This window comes from Falco peregrinus, chromosome 5 (assembly GCF_023634155.1).
Source record: "Falco peregrinus isolate bFalPer1 chromosome 5, bFalPer1.pri, whole genome shotgun sequence".
Taxonomy (NCBI): Eukaryota; Metazoa; Chordata; class Aves; order Falconiformes; family Falconidae; genus Falco; species Falco peregrinus.
In genome coordinates this window covers 27,991,495-28,012,032 of record NC_073725.1, presented here as the reverse complement: position 1 = coordinate 28,012,032, position 20,538 = coordinate 27,991,495, and the positions used below count along the sequence as shown (strand labels likewise).

The 20,538-nt window shown below is 40.7% G+C and overlaps 1 protein-coding gene across 2 annotated transcripts in view; it reads left to right on the top strand.

Moving 5' to 3' along the window:
• Positions 1 to 20,538, top strand: part of CNTNAP2 (contactin associated protein 2) — a 1,162,992-nt gene that overhangs the window by 1,035,386 nt on the left and 107,068 nt on the right. The gene's annotated exons all lie outside the window — the stretch shown is intronic.

Genomic DNA, 20,538 nt, shown 5'->3' with positions numbered 1-20,538 from the left:
ATGTTGCCAAACAAAACATGCCAAGAATCCTGCTGTGAATTCTTGAAGATTCTCAGCTCCCCTTCCTGTTGAGTTCTTCCTTGCAGTTGCTTTTCCCTGGAAATGTCTGCTTTGCAGAATGGAGCCTGGTTAGAGCCATTGAAGTGCAGGGAAATAGGACTCCAGTATCCAAATGTGAAACTGGGCAGCAGGCAGGGGGCTACCTAAAATCCGGCTGTATATCAACATATCTGATTCGGGTCAAATGAGCAAGGGTATGGTTTTGTTCATTTATGGAGTGCGGGTTGAAGACTTTGGAGAGTTATGACTACAAAAACCCAGCTCCTTCGTACCTGTGAAATGTTTGTCAAATAGACAACATCTGAATTTTCTGATGGAGAGAAATCTCAAGTTTCGGAAGAGATGTATTCCTGAAAGCAAATTTTGGAAGGGGCATATTTCTGAGAATTTGGGAAGAAGCATCTACTATCACCGTTTTGTATCAGATTACCAGGACTTTTGCTCTAGAAAGCTTGTGTTGAATTAAACTGTTTCCAGAAAACATCCTTAATAACACTATCATATAATTCTACTGAAAAAAATACTTTGCTCACTTCTGTTGCTCCTCTCATCCCAGCACTCCCAAGCAATTTACAGATGCTAATGAATTTTGTCTCACCGTTATTATTCTGAAGGAAGTAAACAGCAAGTCAGTTTTGCCACCAAAAAAAAAAAAAAAAAAAAGAGGCTTAGAGAGATAAAGGTCAGCTTGGTTTTATCCTGGCATGAACATGTAAGAGAGGAAGGAGCTTTCTTATTAATTTATTGTAGAAAGCTAGACATATTTACAACCCCTACATTCAGAGATGCCACTTGGCTGATAACCCCTGCAATGCTCCTGCCCTAAAGGCCTCCCCAAGGAGCGATCGGTGAACTTGGCTGCTGTGGAAGACATTGCATGGCACAGCTCACTAATGAGAGCAGCGGTGTGGCTTTGGATGGGTCTGCCTGCTCTGTGGGCAAGGGATACTGACAGCACTCTGTTACACAATGTTTTCATTTGAAGAGAAAGGTCCTGCATTGCTTCTTGCGTTTAGCTATTTCTGGGCTGCCTAGTTGAACCGTAAGTCACTTCTTCAAAATCAGACGAGAAGTGGCAGACCAGGGACCATGATTCCCATGGCTCTTTGCTTCTGCCCAGACAGCATTTGTTCCTACAGACTGAGTACTCTAACACATAGCTGATTAATATATTTTCTTACAAATTTTAATAACTTCATCATTTCTTTCTCCAGAGGCACCCTAAAATGGAATTCTACCATATCAATGAGTTTTCCACATGATACTCTTTAAATTCCCATACGTTAACGTAAATGCAGCTTACATTTTCCACTGCTTTATTTTTCTAGCTGGGTAGGGAAAACAGTGTGACCTTTGTTGTTCCTTTTAATTGAGTTGTTACTTTGCTTTCCTAGTAGAAGGTCACTTTTCTGAAAAACAGCCCCCTAGGAGAGCATGTTGCATTAGCCACACGTCAAAGAATTCATAAGACACTGAGGAATCTCTTCATCCCAGAGACCAGTAAGAAGTTATCAAATTAAATGGAAAAACATTACATTTCTTCAGGGAAATTTTTGACCCAAATATTTTTACAGCAGTATTTGCAAACTCTCATCCTGTTCCAGGACAATATGAAAGTTACAAATAATAATAAAAATAAAAAAAACTAATCTGAAGAACTGCAAGCACCATTATTTTCAAGATAATAGTCCTTTTCGGACGAAGGAGGTGATACTGAAAGGCCTGATAGGCAAACAGGGCAATTTATGACCTGTGTGAGAAGGCCAGTTTCACCTGTGTCCTTGTTCCCAGTTAGCAGGTGGGGACAGGTGCCCAGGCTGGCATGTGGGAGCAAGCCAAAGGCAGCAAATAAACATCCCAGCTGGAGAGCTGGCTAAAACTGACTGATAGAAAATCCTAGGGATAGTGCTGTGGGGAAATTAAGGCCATCAGTAGCTCTTCTGCAACTACCTTGGACTCTGGTGGGGCACAGGATGCTCTACTCTGGTCTGCCTGAATGTCAGTGCAGCCTTTGTGACCCTGCAGTGCACAGTGCTGTACAGCATCCCCTCGGCATTGCCTCTTTCTTTTCAAGGGTGCTGGGATGTTTTTCTCCTTGCCATGAATGCCACTTTAATAGTCATTTTATGGGCAGTGTCTCATAAATCAGTTACAGCTCACATAAAGTTCAAGGTGGGAACTGGTTGGCATTCCAAAAGCATATTTCTCCCTAACTTTGGTTTGCATTGCGCTAAATACGTGCAACACATAGCAAACTGTTGCTAGCCCTGCCACTCACTAGCTCATCTTAGGTCTTCACCCTCATTTCCAGCCTACTTTCAGTACATGCTGAAACTGCATATGCTTTTACTTTCTTCATGTGGGCTGACCTTTTTCCTGCAGAAAGTAAATATTTACTATACTGCACAAAATTACCAGGTGTCTTAGGCATGTGACAGGAACAGACCTTCTAGGTCCTTGAATTTAGACCCTCGCTGTCACAGACAACCATGATGCATAATCCATGTCTAGCTCCCTACATTTGTTCAACTCTCTATAAAAATAATTCAAATATTTGCTAGCTGGACAGCTGTTTCAGACTTGCACCTTTGTTTGTTCGAAATCTTTTAATTCCTAAAGGGTTTTTATTTGTCTCATTTGTTTATAGCCATTCATTCCTCTTTCAGTATTGTTCTTTGGCTGAACTAATTATTTTCCCTTCCTAGCATTTACTCTCCCCTTGAGTATTTATGGAGCAATCATATCCTCTCTCAGTTTTTAATTGCTATGTTAAGCAAGACAAACTCATGTCACCTCTTCTCATAAGATATTTTGTCTTGTTGCTTTCCCTGCTTATGCTAATAAAGTTCTCCCTACTCATTTCGCCTTTAAGTCTTCTTTCTTAAACACAGGTAATCAGAGCTATTCACATTAGTTCTGATAATGGTTTACTAGTGCCTTGTACAACGCAATTGTAGCCTGCCCACTGTGTCCCAGGAATTTTTGGCCGATCACACTGGGATCCTGTTTATTATATGTTATTTTCTGACCTTTCCAACATTGTGTTACTGGCAAAAAAAATCAGGCATATCCTGACTTCTTGTGCAAAGTTATGCATTATAACACTAAATAGGACTGGGCCCAAAACAAATTAGAGGTCCTTTAATTTTCTGATGACCCGTACTTCATCCATCTCATCAACAATCTGTGTGCAATTCTGGTTTCCACCTCCGCTCTTTTTGGAAGAAAATCAAATATTCTAGATCTGTAACAATTCTCTTCTTCCCAAAATCAGAGGGTTTTTTTAACTTAAAGAAGGTTATCTATTACATTGACTTTGTTAAATCTTTTATATGCTTTCATATTCTTTGTGTTCTGTCACACATTAGAAAGTGTTTTCTGACTCACTTACTGGCTTTTTGTCCACTCCTACCTTGCTCAACTGCAGGGTAAAATCTGGACGTTAAGTCATTAAACTATGGTAACTCCATTATTTTACATTTTCTTTGTAATTTCCTGTAATTTGAAAAAAAATTAACTTGCAGAACTGAGGTCAACAAACTTATAGGTAAAGACATTCTCATCCTGCTTCTCTTTGAAGTGATTGTGTGCCTTCTTGCATTAGTTCATGAGGTAAGTAGTAGCAGGATGCCACTGACCTCAGTTGACTTCTTCAGCCCAGCTTAGTCACTGAGTTTTCTGCTTTTAACAGGGTTAAGGGCAACATCTTCCACAACCAACTAGGAGGACAAGCTTCCTCTCTTCTCAATAGTTATGACTGAATTTGATTGACTTCATGACTGGATGTGTCTCCTGAAGACAAGATGTCAAAGGCTAGATCCACCAGCAGGCTTAAGCATCTCAGTACGAAATTTTGATACCCAAAACACCCTATTCAGCTGTCACCTAGTGGAAAGTGTGTCAAGCCTGGCTTAGCCTGAATTTTCCAAAGGAATTTCCTCAGGATGTACCCTCTGGCATGCTCAGATGTGCCTGCACCTTTGTAACAGCTGAGTAGCACATGAAGAGCTCTGGTTTCAGTGGAGTAGGCGTCACTCTGCCTACCTTATGTGGCCAGACTTGGCAGATGTTCCCAGTGCATTCCTCTGCCCACAGGAGTTTCAGATACCTACCTTCTACTGCATCTGTGGATGCTCTGATCACTAGATCATGAGGAAACAATGACTTTGAATATCTCATTCTTTATATCATTCTTTATCTCATTTCATAGTGGCATTTTTAATGAGTTATGGAGTAAATGAAGGGATAGACCTAGTGGCTAGGAGACCTACCTGAGGTGCAAAAATATTTTTTTCCTCAAAAATACTTTAATATTTTAAAATGCTTATCTCGGCAAAGGACAAATATGTGATTTTGACAACATCCTGCCCATGGGATTAAAATGAATCTCAACTGCTCTTTCAGTAGGTAAATAGCCCATGCAGTCTCTGCAATCACGCAATCACAACTTGGATGAGTATGGAAGAGATGTCTGGAGGTCATCGTGGTCCAACACCCCTGCTCCAGACTTTGTCCCTAATCTCTGAGGCCTGGTATTCCTGAAGGCTGGTCTTGCTAGTAAAGACTGAGGCAAAGAAGGCGTTCATTCCCTCAGCCTTTTCCATGTCCTGTGTCATGGGGGTCTCTGCCTCATTCAGCTGAGGGAACTGGGGGTGTTCAGCCTGGAGAGGAGGGGGCTCGGGCAGGACCTGATGGCTCCCTACAGCTGCCTGACAGGGGCTGTGGGCAGGGGGGGTCGGTCTCTGCTCCCAGGTAACAAGTGACAGGACAGGAGGAAATGGACTCAAGTTGCGTCAGAGGAGGTTTAGATTGGACATTAGGAGACATTTCTTCTCAAGCACTGGAACAGGCTGCCCAGGCAGGCGGTGGAATCACCATCCCTGGAGGTGTTTAAAAAACACATAGACACAGTGCTTAGGGACATGGTTACTGGTGAGCTTGGCAGTGTTGGGTTAATGGTTGGACTTGATCTTTTTTCCAGTCTAAATGATTCCATGATTCTAATACTAATCATCAACATCATTCCATATACTGAAATGCCATGTGTGAGGAAATCTGAAATGGTCCAGCCAAGCTGTGTTGTTCCCTGAGGATGTATGGCCTGAGTCCAGTGGGTCTTCTGGTCCTAATTCATTTGGATGCTTTGGAGAACCTTTCTTCTGAGTGTTTAAAAAGGGTCTTGGTACACTGTAAACTACTTTCTTTTTCTTTAAGTTGGACTGTTTAAATAAAGTGTTGGCAAGTGCTAAGTTAGCCTATTGAAAGTCTAAATTATCTTTCATTGTCTTCACCAAAGCAATTATTTTTTAAAGTAGAAAAAGATCTGTACCTAAATTATAGATACAATGAAAGAGGAGGTTCTTTTACTGATAATACAATTGTATCCATAATGCTTCAAATATTTATGCACACAATTAATTCAAATTATGTCAATAGATTATTCAAATAAATATAACTTTCTTCTCTTTAAGTACTTGCGAGAACATTATAGTCTGGTAGATGCTGAATGTTCATATAAAGTTTTGGATATAGGTTTTCCTAACACTTTACAGCATAACGTCGGTTTAAATGCTAGTTTTAAAAAGTATCAGTTTAAATCATGATGAAAACTAATTACTTTTTAAGTCACTCTCAGCTTAGTCTCTGTCTATCTACCTTGCCTTGCTACAGTTATTCTGAGGACAAGGTAAAAAAATATTTATTCTTTTGACTTTTCATTCAGAAAACTTGCACACATGTATAATTTCTTATATTTTAAAAGAAAAGAAAAACATCCATGTAAAACTTGTTTTAAAAGTATATAAAACAGTGAATCTATTTTTTAAGAGCATGAAGGCAGTTATCACAAGGCTGCCATTACACTATCTCTCATAACTTAGGCTTTTTGTATCCTCATGATCTATACGTCTTGACTTTGTTTTTAAAATAGCGCTTGGATCACTGTGGTGCATTTTATCTCTACTTGTGTACTGCAGACAATCCCTATTAGTATGAATTCTTAACAACTAATGTTTTATACGGTCATAAATACTTTTACTCACCTGTTTTTTGTTTTCCACTGTTACAGCATGAGATAGGAATGGGTCTTCTGTTGGGTTTACATTTTGTGGTACTCATGCATACAGGGAAGCGAAGTAGTTAAGACAAAGTGGCTAAACCAGGCAAAGCCCTTACTCACGTACCCATTACAACTAAGCACGTACCACATGGCTCTGCCCTTTAGCCTCAGCCAATGTCACAGAAGTTTTCTAATTGTTATGAAGTCAGAGCGCATATTTTTACCTTTATCATGTCAATTCTGTTTCTCACGTTCCCGAACCACTCCATCATACTCCTGGTTTGTATTTTTTGTAGATACTTTTTCCTGTTGCAGCATAAAAAAAGTAAACAGTGCCAAAGATATTATCTTCCATTTCAGGGAGTCTACCCTGAATGTTGGCAACCATAAATTGCTACAGGTATAGTTTTCAGAGAAGAAAATCTTTGTCTAAAGCTTTTGTTGAAAGGGAGCCACAGTTAGTCAAGTGCATCCAGCCTGCCTCCTTGCACGTACCCTTTTCGTATAAGAGTTACTACACTAAAAGTAAACTTGAGTCATATTTTTGGATGGCCTTTTTATTGTGTTAGGACACTGCAACAGGGTTCTCACCCCTTGACAGCCACAGAGAAATAAATAGCAGCCATCAAAAATTGCTTATAAAACAGCCGCTACAAATGACAAAAACTTACATGGCCAGGCAGAAAAATAAATTAATTCATATCATCAGCAGCACCTGGTCAGATGTAGAAGTTTTTTGGTAGCTACCACCCAGGCATGTGTGAACACCTTTAGAAGCCTTTAAGTGTGATCTACAGCAGAATCTACAGCTAATACAGGAATTACAGAATAGGAAAAACACCACAGAAAAAGAAGAAAAGGACACAGGCAATGTGCTTTCTCAAAATCGCACCACAGAAGAGTGACAGTCTTGATGTCTACTTTTCAGGTCTGCACCAGGCTCTTGCCATTTATAGTATGATCCACAATTTACCACTTTTGCTCATATTTATGACATTCAGACATGACGTATTTGAGAGGAGTGTTAGTATCCTTTGTATCTGCTTGTAAGCACCCAGACCCATTGCTCAGCATTTTTAGAACCATGGCAAATTTATAGCAATTTTTCATAGGAGAAGGCAGTGCTCTCTCCTCTCAAAAAATCTCTCTGATACTTCACCATGCTCAAACATAATTTTATTGCATGAACGTTAGCACCCACTTTCATTTTGCCTTTCATCCAACAAAAAAATAACTACCAGTTACACAAAACCCTTTATATGCTACATGGGAGATCTCTGTTATGATGTTGGTGCTTCCTGCTGGTTGGGGTGTCTTCTGTTGCATAGGACCAATTCAGTTTCATGGTAAAGTGTTGCAGTTAAAAGGATATAATGAAGTATATTATAACCCACTATAGACAGGAAAGTACACGCCTCCTCTCCTTTTCCACTCAGAGCACTCACTGTAGTTCCCTTTGTGTGAATCATGTCTCACAAAAGAGACCAGAAGATGTTGCTGCTGTATTTTATTAAGCTTTAGTAACTCTCATGAGATGAATCAACAGGACCTTCAGCTGAGTAACTGTTCCTTCCCTCCTTCCAGGCAGCTAAGTAGTTATTGGAAGAGGGCTGGCTGGCTGGGAGGTAGCGTCGTCTATCTGAAATTGTATTTATTGCCTTAGAAGTAAAGCAAGTAGGTATTTTCTCAATCCCTGCTCTAACCATATCTGGTGTTTGACCTTAAACAAGTCCTTTCACATGTCTTTGCTTTGGTTCCCTTTTTACGCAAGACAATAATGTTATTTTTTATTCTTGATGTCCTTAGCTTAAAATTGCTACATCAACTAAAATATAATCATAAAAATATGAGTTGTTTCCAAGTGCTTATCTACAAGACAGCTGGAATGCAATTAGCATAACTGAAGTAATTAATAAATATAATAAATAATTATCTTCTTAGGGCATATTTGGCCTTTGCACGATCTTTTGTGAGAAAATGTGGTACTTTCATTTACATGCAAAATATTTCACCCCTCAAAGCAATCTAATCTGCTGTGTAGGAAGACTGGTATTTTTGCTTGATTGGTTGGTTGATAGTTGAATTTATTTTAAAGTTAAACAAAAATAACTGATTCTTAGTCATTTTCAAAATCAAATACCACCTTATCTTTGTCCTCACACAGATGCTTACTCATGATGAGGAAGGTGCTGTATTCAGTTCTGATTTCCCTTCATATTGTTCACCAGTACAGTTACGCCTTTCCAAAATATTGTGAATTACAATTGTGTAAGTGGTTGTCTGCTAGTAGAAAGAGAATTGGTTTCCATCCACAAGGTGAGAGAAGCCAGAACCATTTTTTTTTTTTTAATTTATTTATTTATTTATTTATTTATTTATTTATTTTACTATCTTGCACCTGGAGAACATTTAGCAGGTTGCAAGTAGCCTGTGTGCTTTGGAAAAGGTCAAGACAGGTTTCCAGCAGTTAAAGTTCCCTCTCAGCTGCAGTCAGACAGCAGGTTGGACCACCCTAGGGAAACCTTGGGGAAGGGTCATTAATTCTGAACCGTTTTCTGCTCCAAAAGAGTAATCTAATCTTGTGTGTGCATGGAAACACAGTGCCTCACTGGTGTAATCGCTCCCTACCAAAAGCCCGCTGTAACTGAGAAGTGCTGCATCCACCAGAGATGCCTCTTTCTATATGGAACTTCTTAACCTTTTGAAAGCAGCCTAGGGTAGTGAGTAGCCTGCTTTTAACACTAGTATTGTTGAAACAATGCAGCTGTAAATGTGCACTTGAGGAAGTTACCCCACGCTGTAGTATCTCAGTCTATTATTCCCTTAAATACTGAAAACCGGGGGGTGTGTGCAGGAAACAGTGTTGTGAGCTGAACTCATATGAAATAGCAACAAGGAAGCACTGAAACACACCTGAAAATGTTTCAGAATATGTAGATTGGGGTGGAAGTTGGTGCAAATGACATGTGCACAACAATATTAAGTTTGATGCTGTAGACTAGCCAACAGACTAGCAGAATTATGACCTATAATTTTTGATTTCTTTATATGTTTGCTTGTAACAAATTTCTTTGACTTTCTTAATGTAATCCAAGAGGATAAGTCATGCATGCACTGGAGAAAAAAAAAGGAAGATATTGCGCTTTGTGATTTACTTTTCGGAACCGAATTATGCAGGAAACGGCAATAACGCACACTTTTAGCTGCCAGAAATACAGACCACGCTGGCAAAATCTTATTTAGTAGATGGTATTAGAATCCCCTAGCCATATGAACACAGACAAAAGCCATCCTGGTGCCATGCTCCAGAAACACACATTTACTATGAGTGATACACTACTGGTAATTAATATACTTTTTAATTGCTTCCTTCTACCTTCTACTATCGCTGTAGTCTTATCTAGCATGAGCTTCAGCAAAAAAGCTCACTGCTATATTCCAATTCCATCCAGAGAGGCATGTATTCAGTATTAGAGGTTAACCAAGGGAAAGAGAGGCAGAAAATAGATTATCAGCAGCAAACTAATAGTCTTACAGTCCGTCAGCATTATTTTTGACTGAAATTGATGAAAAACATTACAGCGGGCTTCAAACAGATCCCCACAGCGAGCTGTCATCTTCAACCCAAAAAAGCACCTCCTGATGTTCAGAGGGAACCTCCTATGTTTCAGTTGTGCCCATTGCCTATGGTCCTGTCACTGGGCACCACTGAAAGCCTGGGTCCATCTTTATACCCTCCCTTCAGGTGTTTATATACATTGATGAGATCCCTCCTGAGCCTTCTCTTCTCCAGGCTAAACAGCCCCAGCTCTCTCAGCCTTTCCTCATCAGGGAGATGCTCCAGTCCCCTCATCTTTGTAGCCCTCCGTGAGACCTTCTCTAGTAGCTCTGTGTCCCTCTTGAACTGGGGAGCCCAGACCTGGACACAGTACTGCAGATGCAGCCTCACAAGGGCAGAGTAGAGGGGAACGATAATCTCCAACCTACTGGCCACGCTCATCCTAATGCACCCCAGGGTCCCAAGGGCCCACCACTGGCCCATGGGCAACCTGCTGCCCACCAGCACTCCCAGGTCCTTCTCCTCAGAGCTGCCCCCCAGCAAGTCAGCCCCAGCTCATACTGGTGCAGGGGGCTGTTCCTCCCCAGGCTCAGGACATTGCGCTTGCCCTTATTGAACTTCATTAGTTTTTTCTCTGCCCAGCTCTCCAGCCTGTCCAGGTCTCGCTGAATGGTAGCTCAGCCTTCTGGGGTATCAGCCACTCCTTCCAGTTTTGCATCATCCGAAGACTTGCTGAGGGTGCACTCTGGCCCCTCATCCAGGCCACTGATGTATAAGTTCAATATGCTGCAATGTAGTACAGTACCTCTGAATCAACTGTTATATAATGAATATCTAGGATTAAAACCACCAGTGAGGATAATGAATTTCAAGAGCTCAGCATGGAGACAATAGGCTAAGATTAGTACAATAGAGGGACTCAATCCAATACAGGCGGTGAAGAGACAAGAAGAGAGCTAGCTATTCAGTCAGGCAGCCAGATATATAAAAATATATTTGAACAGTCATAAAATGAAATTATGAAAGAAGGGGTTTAACATATGTCATTCCCTTTAATCCAGAGATGTTCAGTTCCTGTAAACAGAAAGCTAGGACTTGGAGATTATTTGTCCACTTGTTGTAGTTACTGGTGCAGTCATAAATCTTACTAGAAAGAAGATGTGAAAGTGTCATGGAAGAAGGAGAATCATGTATTAAAGTTCACATCTTTTTAAATATACAGCAAAACTAATTGTGTGTCGTCTTGTCTTACAATGGGACAACACAGTCACGTGTATAAGAAAACAGTAGCTCTGGCTGAATCAGGCCGTCTCTTCCTAGATCTAATTCCCTCTCCATTCACAAAGAAATGTCACTGCAAGTTTGCAGCTACCAGATGCAGGTACTGCACACAGCAGAGAGTGAATCAAGTGCCTTCAGGCTGCAGGCTAAATGGTGGAAAAAATGAGGATCAAAAATATGAGGATAGGAACTCAGAGGATGCTCTTTTCTGTGTTTGATAAAACCTTTTTCTTTATTGTTCATTCGAGGGTTGTGGTTTGTGTTGGTTTGGTTGGTGGTGGTTGGTTTGTTGTTGTTTGGTTTGGTTTATTTTGGTTGGTTTGGGGTTTTTTTTTGGGGGGTGAGAGTGGTCTGCAGGATACTTTGAAATTTCAAAACGGAAACATTAGATAGAAACACACCAAAAAGGTCATGAGAAGCTTCAGTCACTCTGAAGAGTTCCATATTCCTAATGAATTTGCAGAGGAATTAAATAAATCCTATTCACCATAAATTAGCTTTTTTAATCTTTGAAAAAAAAACAAAACAAAAACCAAAAAACAAACCACCTTTGGGGTTCTATTTGTATCTTTTCCAAATATTATATCTTTTTTCCAAACCTTTAATGGTTAATGTCATTCACTTATATATGTTTTCATTCCCTTACTTTTCATTGAGAAGTTAATTTCTTTTTTCTTTTCTATGCATGTTTCTAGACTTCTTACAACTGAAGGTAAAATGTGTTTCAAAATATTTTCTCCAGGCAACAAGAATTTCACTGAGCAGAAATCAGTAACACAGTTACAGAATGTCTGAAATCACTCATATTTAAAAACTAACTTTACAGTTATATCATCAAAATGTTAATGCTAATAGCAGTCCTTGTTCTTCCTTTTTCACAGAGTAATATTTTACCAATCTATATGGTAATCTCTCTTCCCACATATCTCAAGTCCCTGAACATCAAAGCAGGGACTGGGGGAACAAAGTCCCTCCCATCGTAACACAACTCAGGTTCAAGACCACCTGAGCAACCTGAACAAATATAAATCCATGGGACCTGACAAGATGCATCCCAGGGTCCCAAGTGAATTGGCTGATGCAGTTGCCAAGCTCATCTCCATCATATGTGAAATGTCATGGCACTTAGGTGAAGACCCCAGTGACTGGAAAAAGGGAGAAACATCACACATTTTTTAAAAGGGTAGAAAGGAGGACGCTGGGAACTACTGACCAGTGAAGCCTCACCTCTCTGCCTTGTCAGGTCATAGAACAGATCCTCCTGGAAGCTACGTCAAAGCAGATGCATGACAGGGAGGTGGTTAGGGACAGTCAACATGGCTTCACCAAGAGAAAATTGTGCCTGACTAATCTGGCAGCTTTCTACAATGGAGTGACTGCATCAGTGCACAAGGGAAGAGCTACTGATGTCATCTGGACTTCTGTAAGGCCTTTGATATGGTCCTTCACAACATTCTTGCCACTAAATTGGAGAGGTATGGGTCTGATGGATAGACTGCTAGATGGATAAGGAATTGCCTGAATGGCTGTGTCCAAAGAGTTACAGTCAATGTTTCAGTACCCAGGTGGAAACCAGTATCAAGCAGCCTCCCTCAAGGGTCTGTACTATCCCTTAAGGCAGAGGTCTTCAAACTACGGCCCGTGGGATGGATACGGCCCCCCAGGGTCCTCAATCTGGCCCCCGGTATTTACAGACACACACCCCCCCCCGCCGGCGGTTGGGGGGGGAAACCAAGCAGCCGCAGATGACTGCCTGCCACTTCATCCGCGCGCTGGCCCCCTGGTTAAAAAGTTTGAGGACCCCTGCCTTCAGGGGATCCCTCATGGGATCAATTCTGTTTAATGTCTTCATCAGTGGAATTGAGTGCACCCTCAGAAAGTTTGCACATGACCCCAAGCTGAGTTGTGCAGTCGATAGTTTGAGGGAGGGGATGCCATCCAGAGGGACCTGGACAGGCTGGAGAGGAGTGGGTCCGTGTGAACCTCGTGAAGTTCAACAAGGCCAAGTGCGAGGTTCTGCACCTGGATCAGGGCAATCCCAATCCCAAGCTGGGTGATGAATGGATTGAGAGCAGCCCTTCAGAGAAGGACTTGGGAGTACTGGTAGACAAAAAATTGGATGTGAGCCAGCAATGTGCACTTTCAGCCTGGAACCCCAGTTGTTTCCTGGGCTGCATAAAAACAAACACGACCAGCAGGTCAAGGGAGGTGATTCTCCCCCTCTACTCACTCTTGTGAGACCCCACCTGGAGTACTGCGTCCAGATTGGGGGTCCCCAGCAGAAGACAGACAGGGACCTGTCAGAGTGGGTCTAGAGGAGGGCCATGGAAGTGATCACAGGGCTGGATCATCCTTTTCTGTTTAAGAAAGGCTGAGAGAGTTGGGATTGTTCAGCCTGGAGAAGAGAAGGCTCCACGGAGACCTTGTTGCTGCCTTTCAATATATAAAAGGGGCTTATAAGAAAGACAGAGACTTTTTAAGAACACTTGTAGTGACAGGACAAGGGGGCAATGGGCGATGGTTTGAAAATGAAGGAGAAAGGATTTAGATTGCTTAGAAGGAAAAAATTCTTTACAATGAGGGTGGTGAGAGACTGGAGCAGGTTGCTCAGAGAAGTTGTTGACGCCCCACCGTTGCAAGTGTTCAAAGTCAGGTTGAATGTGGCTTTGTGCAACTTGGTTTACTGAAAGATATCCCTACCCATGGCAGGAGGATTGCACTAGATGATCTTTAAAGGTCCCTTCTAACCCAAACCATGCTATGAGTCTGTGACTGTCCCATGGATTGTTTACTCCATATCAGCTTGTTCTAAAGGTTCAGAAAGACACTGAGCCTCAGCTGTTACTATATTGTATCTTACGGATGGATTTATGCTATGAGAAGTGGGTGTTAAATGATGTTAAATCAAAGTGATACCTTTACTCACGCTTTTTTTTGTTCTTGACACATAAATGACTGCATAACATCCAAGCAAGTATAAAGTTGCATGATTTTTTTCTTTTTTTTTTTTTTTACTGGTTAACCTACAGGCAAACGTGGGGTGTGTCTGGTCGGTACAGTGAAGCCCCATGTTAAAGAGACACATAAGCTAATTCTAAGTAAGAGAGCATATCCACATAAATCAGCACTCAGCTATGCTGGGTTTGATCCTAGGTGCAGTATAGTCTCTCGTTAGAACTAATTACTCTTGGCACAGCATCATGCTGATGCAGCTGTGCAGCTTCCAGAGCTAGTTCATTTGGCACTTAGCTCAGGGATTACTGTAATCTTGGGCATGGATGCGCACTGTCATTTGGTCAAATGACTGAAGCTTTTGCTCATTAGTTCAAATGGCCATTTCATTTGGGAATTAAATAAATGGTGAAATCTTCCAGATGCTTAGTCCAATTATTGTAAATATGGTCATGATTTTTGACAACTACCTGATTATTAACAGAGAGCCAAGCTACACAGTAATTCCTGCATGCAGTCAAGCAACTTGGATCAACAGCTTCTCTCTGAGATGTTCTTTTGGTGGCTTTAACTTTTGGTTGTATCCCTTGAGAAGTAGCCTCCTCAAACCAGGTCCTGTGTTCCAATGTGACACTTCAGGGTAGCATCTGTAGCCCTTTCCGCAAATTTTCAACTGCCAGGAGCAATCTATCCATGTTGTTTCAATGTCAGCATTGGCATGGCCCCCTCTCACCCCTGTGCAAGCAGATGAGGGCAGCAGGGCAGGTAGTTAAGAGATCACTTTGTAAATCTATCTTTAAACTCAGCTGTCTGAGTATAAGTGGGAAAGGTGGACAAGATAGTTGCTTTCCAGTCCTGGAAAACCTTCTTTTCTGTCCAGAGTCAACTAAAGTCAATGGGAATGATTCCAGTGACTACAGATATGAGACCTGATCTTGACTGAAGTGATGGATTCATATAAGGATACATAAACCACCAGCTCTAGATATCTAGCTCAGAGATGCTCTAGCATCTTTGTTGATTAGGTTTTCATCCATTTTCATCATTTCACTGAGTTTTGTCTACTGGTTTAGTCAGTGAGCCCTTCATCAGAGGTGTTTTTATGAACAAACTGTACAAGAAGTCTGGCAGATGTTGCCCTTACAGAGAATATTTTCAGGCTGTTTTCACAGGAAAGGCAAACAAAGAGGAGGGGGGAAATATCTGGCAGGTTTTAGTCTACAGTTCATAGCTTATTGTGGTATCCTGTTTTACAGCCAAGTAAGTGAGCTCAGATTCTAGCCATAACAAGGCATTTATGTTCTAAGAATGGGATTTCAAAAGGATCCTAAAGAAGTTAGATACTATTCCCTTTGATATAAGTCAGCTAAAACATCAGTGTGTTCATTGAAGGGTGTAAAAATGCATCAGGGGAGGTAAAAGAAACAAAGTACAAGGAAGGAGATGAAAGTATGTGTTTCAGAGAAAGGATAATGGGAGAGAAGGAGAGAACTAGAGAAACAGGCATACAAAGCTAACTGTGAGGAGGGTTGTAATCCCTCCTTTTTTTTCCCACAGCTGATGTGTCTTGAGAACCTCCACCTACTGCTTAACATCTTGTGAACACTCACCCAGCTGTCAGCATCTCTTTTGCTGCCAGCCTCACTATAGCTAGAGTTCCTATCCTTTATCAACGAGGATCAAACTAGGAAAACAAGGAAAAAACAGACTTCAGACACAAGGAGTTCTGTGAAAATGAGAGACCTAGTTGTTCATAGGTCTTGAATGCTGGAAAAGTCTATCAGCTCATTTAGCCTGACCACCTGCATAGCAAAGGACATAGAAGTGCATGCTGCTTCCTGTGTAGTTGAGCCTCAGAACTTGTGTTTAACTAAAGCGTATCTACCAGAAAGCCTTGAAGGGAAGGACCCAAGGAAAGCAGAATCCCACAGACAATGTAGTCATAGAATCACAGAATCAAACTGTATTCCAGGTTGGAAGGGACCTCAAGGATCATCTGGTCCAACCTTTCATGGCAAAAGCACGGTCTAGACAAGATGGCCAAGCACCCTGTCCAGACAAATCTCAAAAGTGTCCAATGCTGGGGAATCCACCACTTCCTGGGGGATATTATTCCAATGGCTAATTGTTCTCATGGTGAAAAGTTTTCCTCGTGTCCAATCGGAAATTCCCCAGGAATCACTTATACCCATTACCCCTTGTCTTTTCCATGTGACACCATGTAGAAAGGGAGTCTTCATCTTCTTTGTAGCCACCCCTTAAATACTGGAACATCATGATAAGGCCTCCCCAGGCTGCCTTTTCTCAAGGCTGAGCAAACCCGGTTCTCGCAGCCTTTCCTCATAGGGCAGGCTTCCCAGTCATCTGGTCATCTTTGTGGCCCTTTTATGGACCCTCTTCAGTCTGCCCAGATCCTTTTTCTACAGCAGGGACCAAAACTAAACACAGTGTTCAGGTGTGGCCTGGCGAGCACAGAGTAGAGTGAGAAAATGACTTCTGTATCTCTGCAGGTGATGCCTTTGGTGATGCCACCCAGCATCCTGCTGGCTTTCTTTGCCACAGCAGCACACTGTTCACTCATACTGAGCTTGTTGCCCACCAGGACCACCCCCAGGTCCCGTTCCACAGAGCTGCTCCCCAGTCGGGTAGATCCCAGCCTGTGCTGTGCACCTGGATTATGCTTTCCCAGGTGCAAGACTTACATATCTCCTTGTTGAACTTCATAAGGTTCTTGTTAGCCCACTCTTCCAGCCTATCCAGGTCTTCCTTCAGGGTGGCTCAGGCGTGGCCCTTCCTTTTTATGGGCAAATGCCTCATGGATTTACAAGGAGGAAATGGTGGGATCTGCGTAGAGCTAAGAAACAAGAACACGGAACAGAGTGAGAAGGGCATTTTTTTTGCCAAAGTTGCACTTCTGTATTCTGAACAGATGGCTGACAGTGACCTGTGACCTTAGAAAACTGAGTCGATGAAACAAATGTGTTCAAGTTTAATTATATGTAATTGCACAAGGTACAGAAAGGATAAAATTAAGCCACATGCCTTATATTCGGTGAATATATGTGGCAGGAGCACGTAAAAAATTCACCCCACCTCGATTTTATGAAGTTTCCATCAAAAAACATTGTACTTCCTGAATAAACAAAAGTCCATTTCTTTTTTTATTTCATAATTAAGCAATTTCAGACATTTGTTCAATGTCTTATCCTTGTTCTCATTTCTTGGAAAAACTGGCTTGCGTTTTATGGTGTTTCGTAGAATAGAAAACAAAATGATCAGTAGGAAAACTCACTTCATAACCTACAAAGTGACTAACCAGTAGAAATCTCAGGGACCTGTGCAGCTGATTTTCTACGTTTCTGAAAAAAATCTGCTCTGGTTCACTTGGTCATTGTGAATGAATAGTCTATCTTTTAATCATCCACTTCAAAAGTTTGACAGAATAATGCCACTATCCTGTCAACCAAGCATGTATTCAAGTCAAAGATGCCACATCATGCAAGGTTTGTATGTGTAGACATACAGAGATTGAAAAGTAAATCATACTCAGGAAAAAAAAAACCTAATTGCTATTCTTCTACATAACTAATTATGCCGAACTTCTGAAGAAATTTGGTGTTGTACTAGGTCTAGCTAAGACGGAGTTGACTTTCTCCACAGCAGGCCATATGGTGCTGTGTTTTGGATTTGTGCCTAAAACAGTGTTGATACCACAGCAAAGTTTTGGCTGTTGCTGAGCAATGCTTGCACAGCATCAAAGCTTTCTCTCTTCCCCACTTCTCCCCCAGTCAGTAGGCTGATGGCAGCAAAGAAGTTGGAAAGGGACACAGCCAGGGCAGGTGACCATTGGCCAAAGGGATACTCCATACCATACACCACCATGCTCACCAGTAAAGCTGGGGTAGAGGAAAAAGGAGGAGTGGGTACAGCGTGAAGTGCTCAAAGCCTGTCTAACCTGACCTTGAATATTTCATTCCCCCAGTCCCTGCCTTGAGATTTAGGGACTCAAGAGATGTAGGAAGGCCAGTTGCCAGTGAAAACTGACAGAAAAGAGTTGTTGAGAACCTCAGGGTTCTCCATGTCATTTGTTACCAAATCTCCTGTCTCATTTATTAGGGGGTACAATTTCTTTTGTATTCCTTTTCTGACTAATGTGCCTGTTATCAGATGTTCATCTATTTCTGTTAAGGTACAAGTACCAATCATTTTACCTAGAGATGCCCCTGTCTGGAGAATATTACTATTATTGCTACTTAACCTGTAGGCTCAAAAATTCATTCCAATGGAAACTAAGAACGAAGGGTCAGAACCAGCAGCATAACTCACATCTAAGACATGCTGTCGTGCAGCCCCTGCCGATCTGCAAAGCTCTTTTCATTGACATACTTCATGTTTTATCAGTCTGTCAGTCTAGCAAGTAAGTTTCCTCCTTTTTGGTTTATGAGAGTCATGTTTTCAGGTAGCTTGGGGATGGATGAGCACAGTCCATAGATCCTGTACTGTCTCCTCTTAACTTTCAGCATGTCAGCAGGTACGTGCATGGAAAACAGCCTTTGATAAGATTTTTCTGGAATGCTTTTGCTTCCCTAAGTATCAGATTAAATACAAAAATATAATATTAATTTCTACAAATGAGACTCATATTAAAGAGAGTATTTTTCTCCAATAAGTACAAATTTCATTGTAAGTCTTTTAGGCTGTGATACAGATTTCAGTCTAAAGCCATGCAGAAAGCTAGGCTGTGCAGGGAAAGAACTTATGCTTGAAATATCTCTATTCTCTACACTTTCCCTTTCTCTTTTAAAGGAAGAATAATATTCCTTTAAAAAATTAGAGATGCTTCCATCCAGAAGACCAAGAGCTTGCAAAGAAGTATTCTTGCAAAGGTTTTCAACGTCCTGGATGGGGTTGTACTCAAGGTACCCATGAGCAATATCGACAGTGCCATCAGCTGCCTCAGAATCAAATGAAGAGTTTGCTATGGGATTCTTTTTTTACAGCCCTGTAGACAGACAGCTTTTGGAAAGCAATTCAAGTCTGACAGTGAAGAGATCTGAGGCAGTTCTTCAAAGGAAAAAGCAAAGGAGAATTAGACACACACCCTTGAAAATAGACCTGAACACAGCATACAACTCAAGTACTGGAGAGATTTTACTCTAATTCCTAATTTGCCTGAGTTTTTTGGCATAACCACTGAAGTTATAAGATATAACAACATGAAAATGAAATATCTTTATTTCTTTAACAGCAAGTTTTGGCTCATACAGAGTTTGTGTCTTGTAAAGTGCAAAAGGCCAGACAGACTTAATTCATGACTTATGAAAGGCAATTCATTCAAGAAATGAAATTCTTTTATTCAGCCAAGAACAGAGAGTACAACAGCAATAAAATATGCTTTTATTTCTTCCTTTTAGAAATAGCCAGTTTTGCAGGAAAAAAATCAAAGGTGTCAATTGTATAATAAATTCAGTTTGAAAGAATGTTCTCTGTAAAAAGTTTATTCCTATCCCTCCAGTTTTCATAAAAATGTGTTTCATTCAGTCTGGCATAACCCCATGAAAATCTGTCAGACCATGTACAAAAGTATTTCCCACTATTTATCAGTATTGTTAGTGATAATGATCATGGAGTGGTGCTTCTACCACAATTTAATAGCCTTACTGAGTAAGATTTTTTTACAATAGTGTTTTAGTAATTCAACCAAACGAGAAACCACAGCTGTATGGGAACACTGAGACCATAATTGGGCACTCGAGATTTTTTAGAATAATTAGAAGGTTGCTGTGGCTTTTTTATGTTAGATTTTAGAAAAACAGATTAAATGGAACTCTTGGTTGTCTTTACTTTTGTCTGGTATCCTCCTCTGTGAATGCTATCATTGATAATCCATTTTCTGTTAACACTTTCATCTGATGTACAGCCCCAAATTATATAAACTAAATGTCAGTAGGAAAGTCAAAATTATATTTCTTCATTCCAAAATAATCTGTGTATTATTAATCACACTCCCTGTTTAGTAATAAGTATCAATTATATAGTTGAGGATGACCTGGAGAAATGCCTAGTAGAGCCTAATGGACATTTGTAAAATTTCTGAACGTGTTTTGAATTATCCACTATAAATAAAGCACTGTAGTGTTTCTTAAGAATCCATTTCTTTTTCAGCCGTAAAATCTCACATAGGTCTTTACTACTGCATTATTAGTTCATTGTCAAAATTAATTCCCCCTCAAAAGACAAAAACGTAGGTAGACTTCTGCACCACTTTTTTATCAAAATGCATATTTCCCTAAAAAAAAAAGAAAAAAAAAACCCAAAAAAACCACACCAAAAACCTACGGAAACTGGAAAAGCTGCAGAAATCAAGAATTAATGTCATTGGTTCAGGGTCTGTTTATGTTTTCTTCTGAAAGCTGGTGAAGGGGTTTTTCCAATATTATTGAGATTATCAGTGGAAATAAAAAATCCTCTTCAAGGACATAATTTATTCTGCTTAAATTTTACAAGCCAAACTGATTTGATTTCCATCACATGCTATAGAAACTTTTCATAATGGCTTCCTTGGAAATACTCCTACTCTAGTAAATATGGCTCCTTTCTGCTTTTTTTTCTGTGAATTTGTTTACAA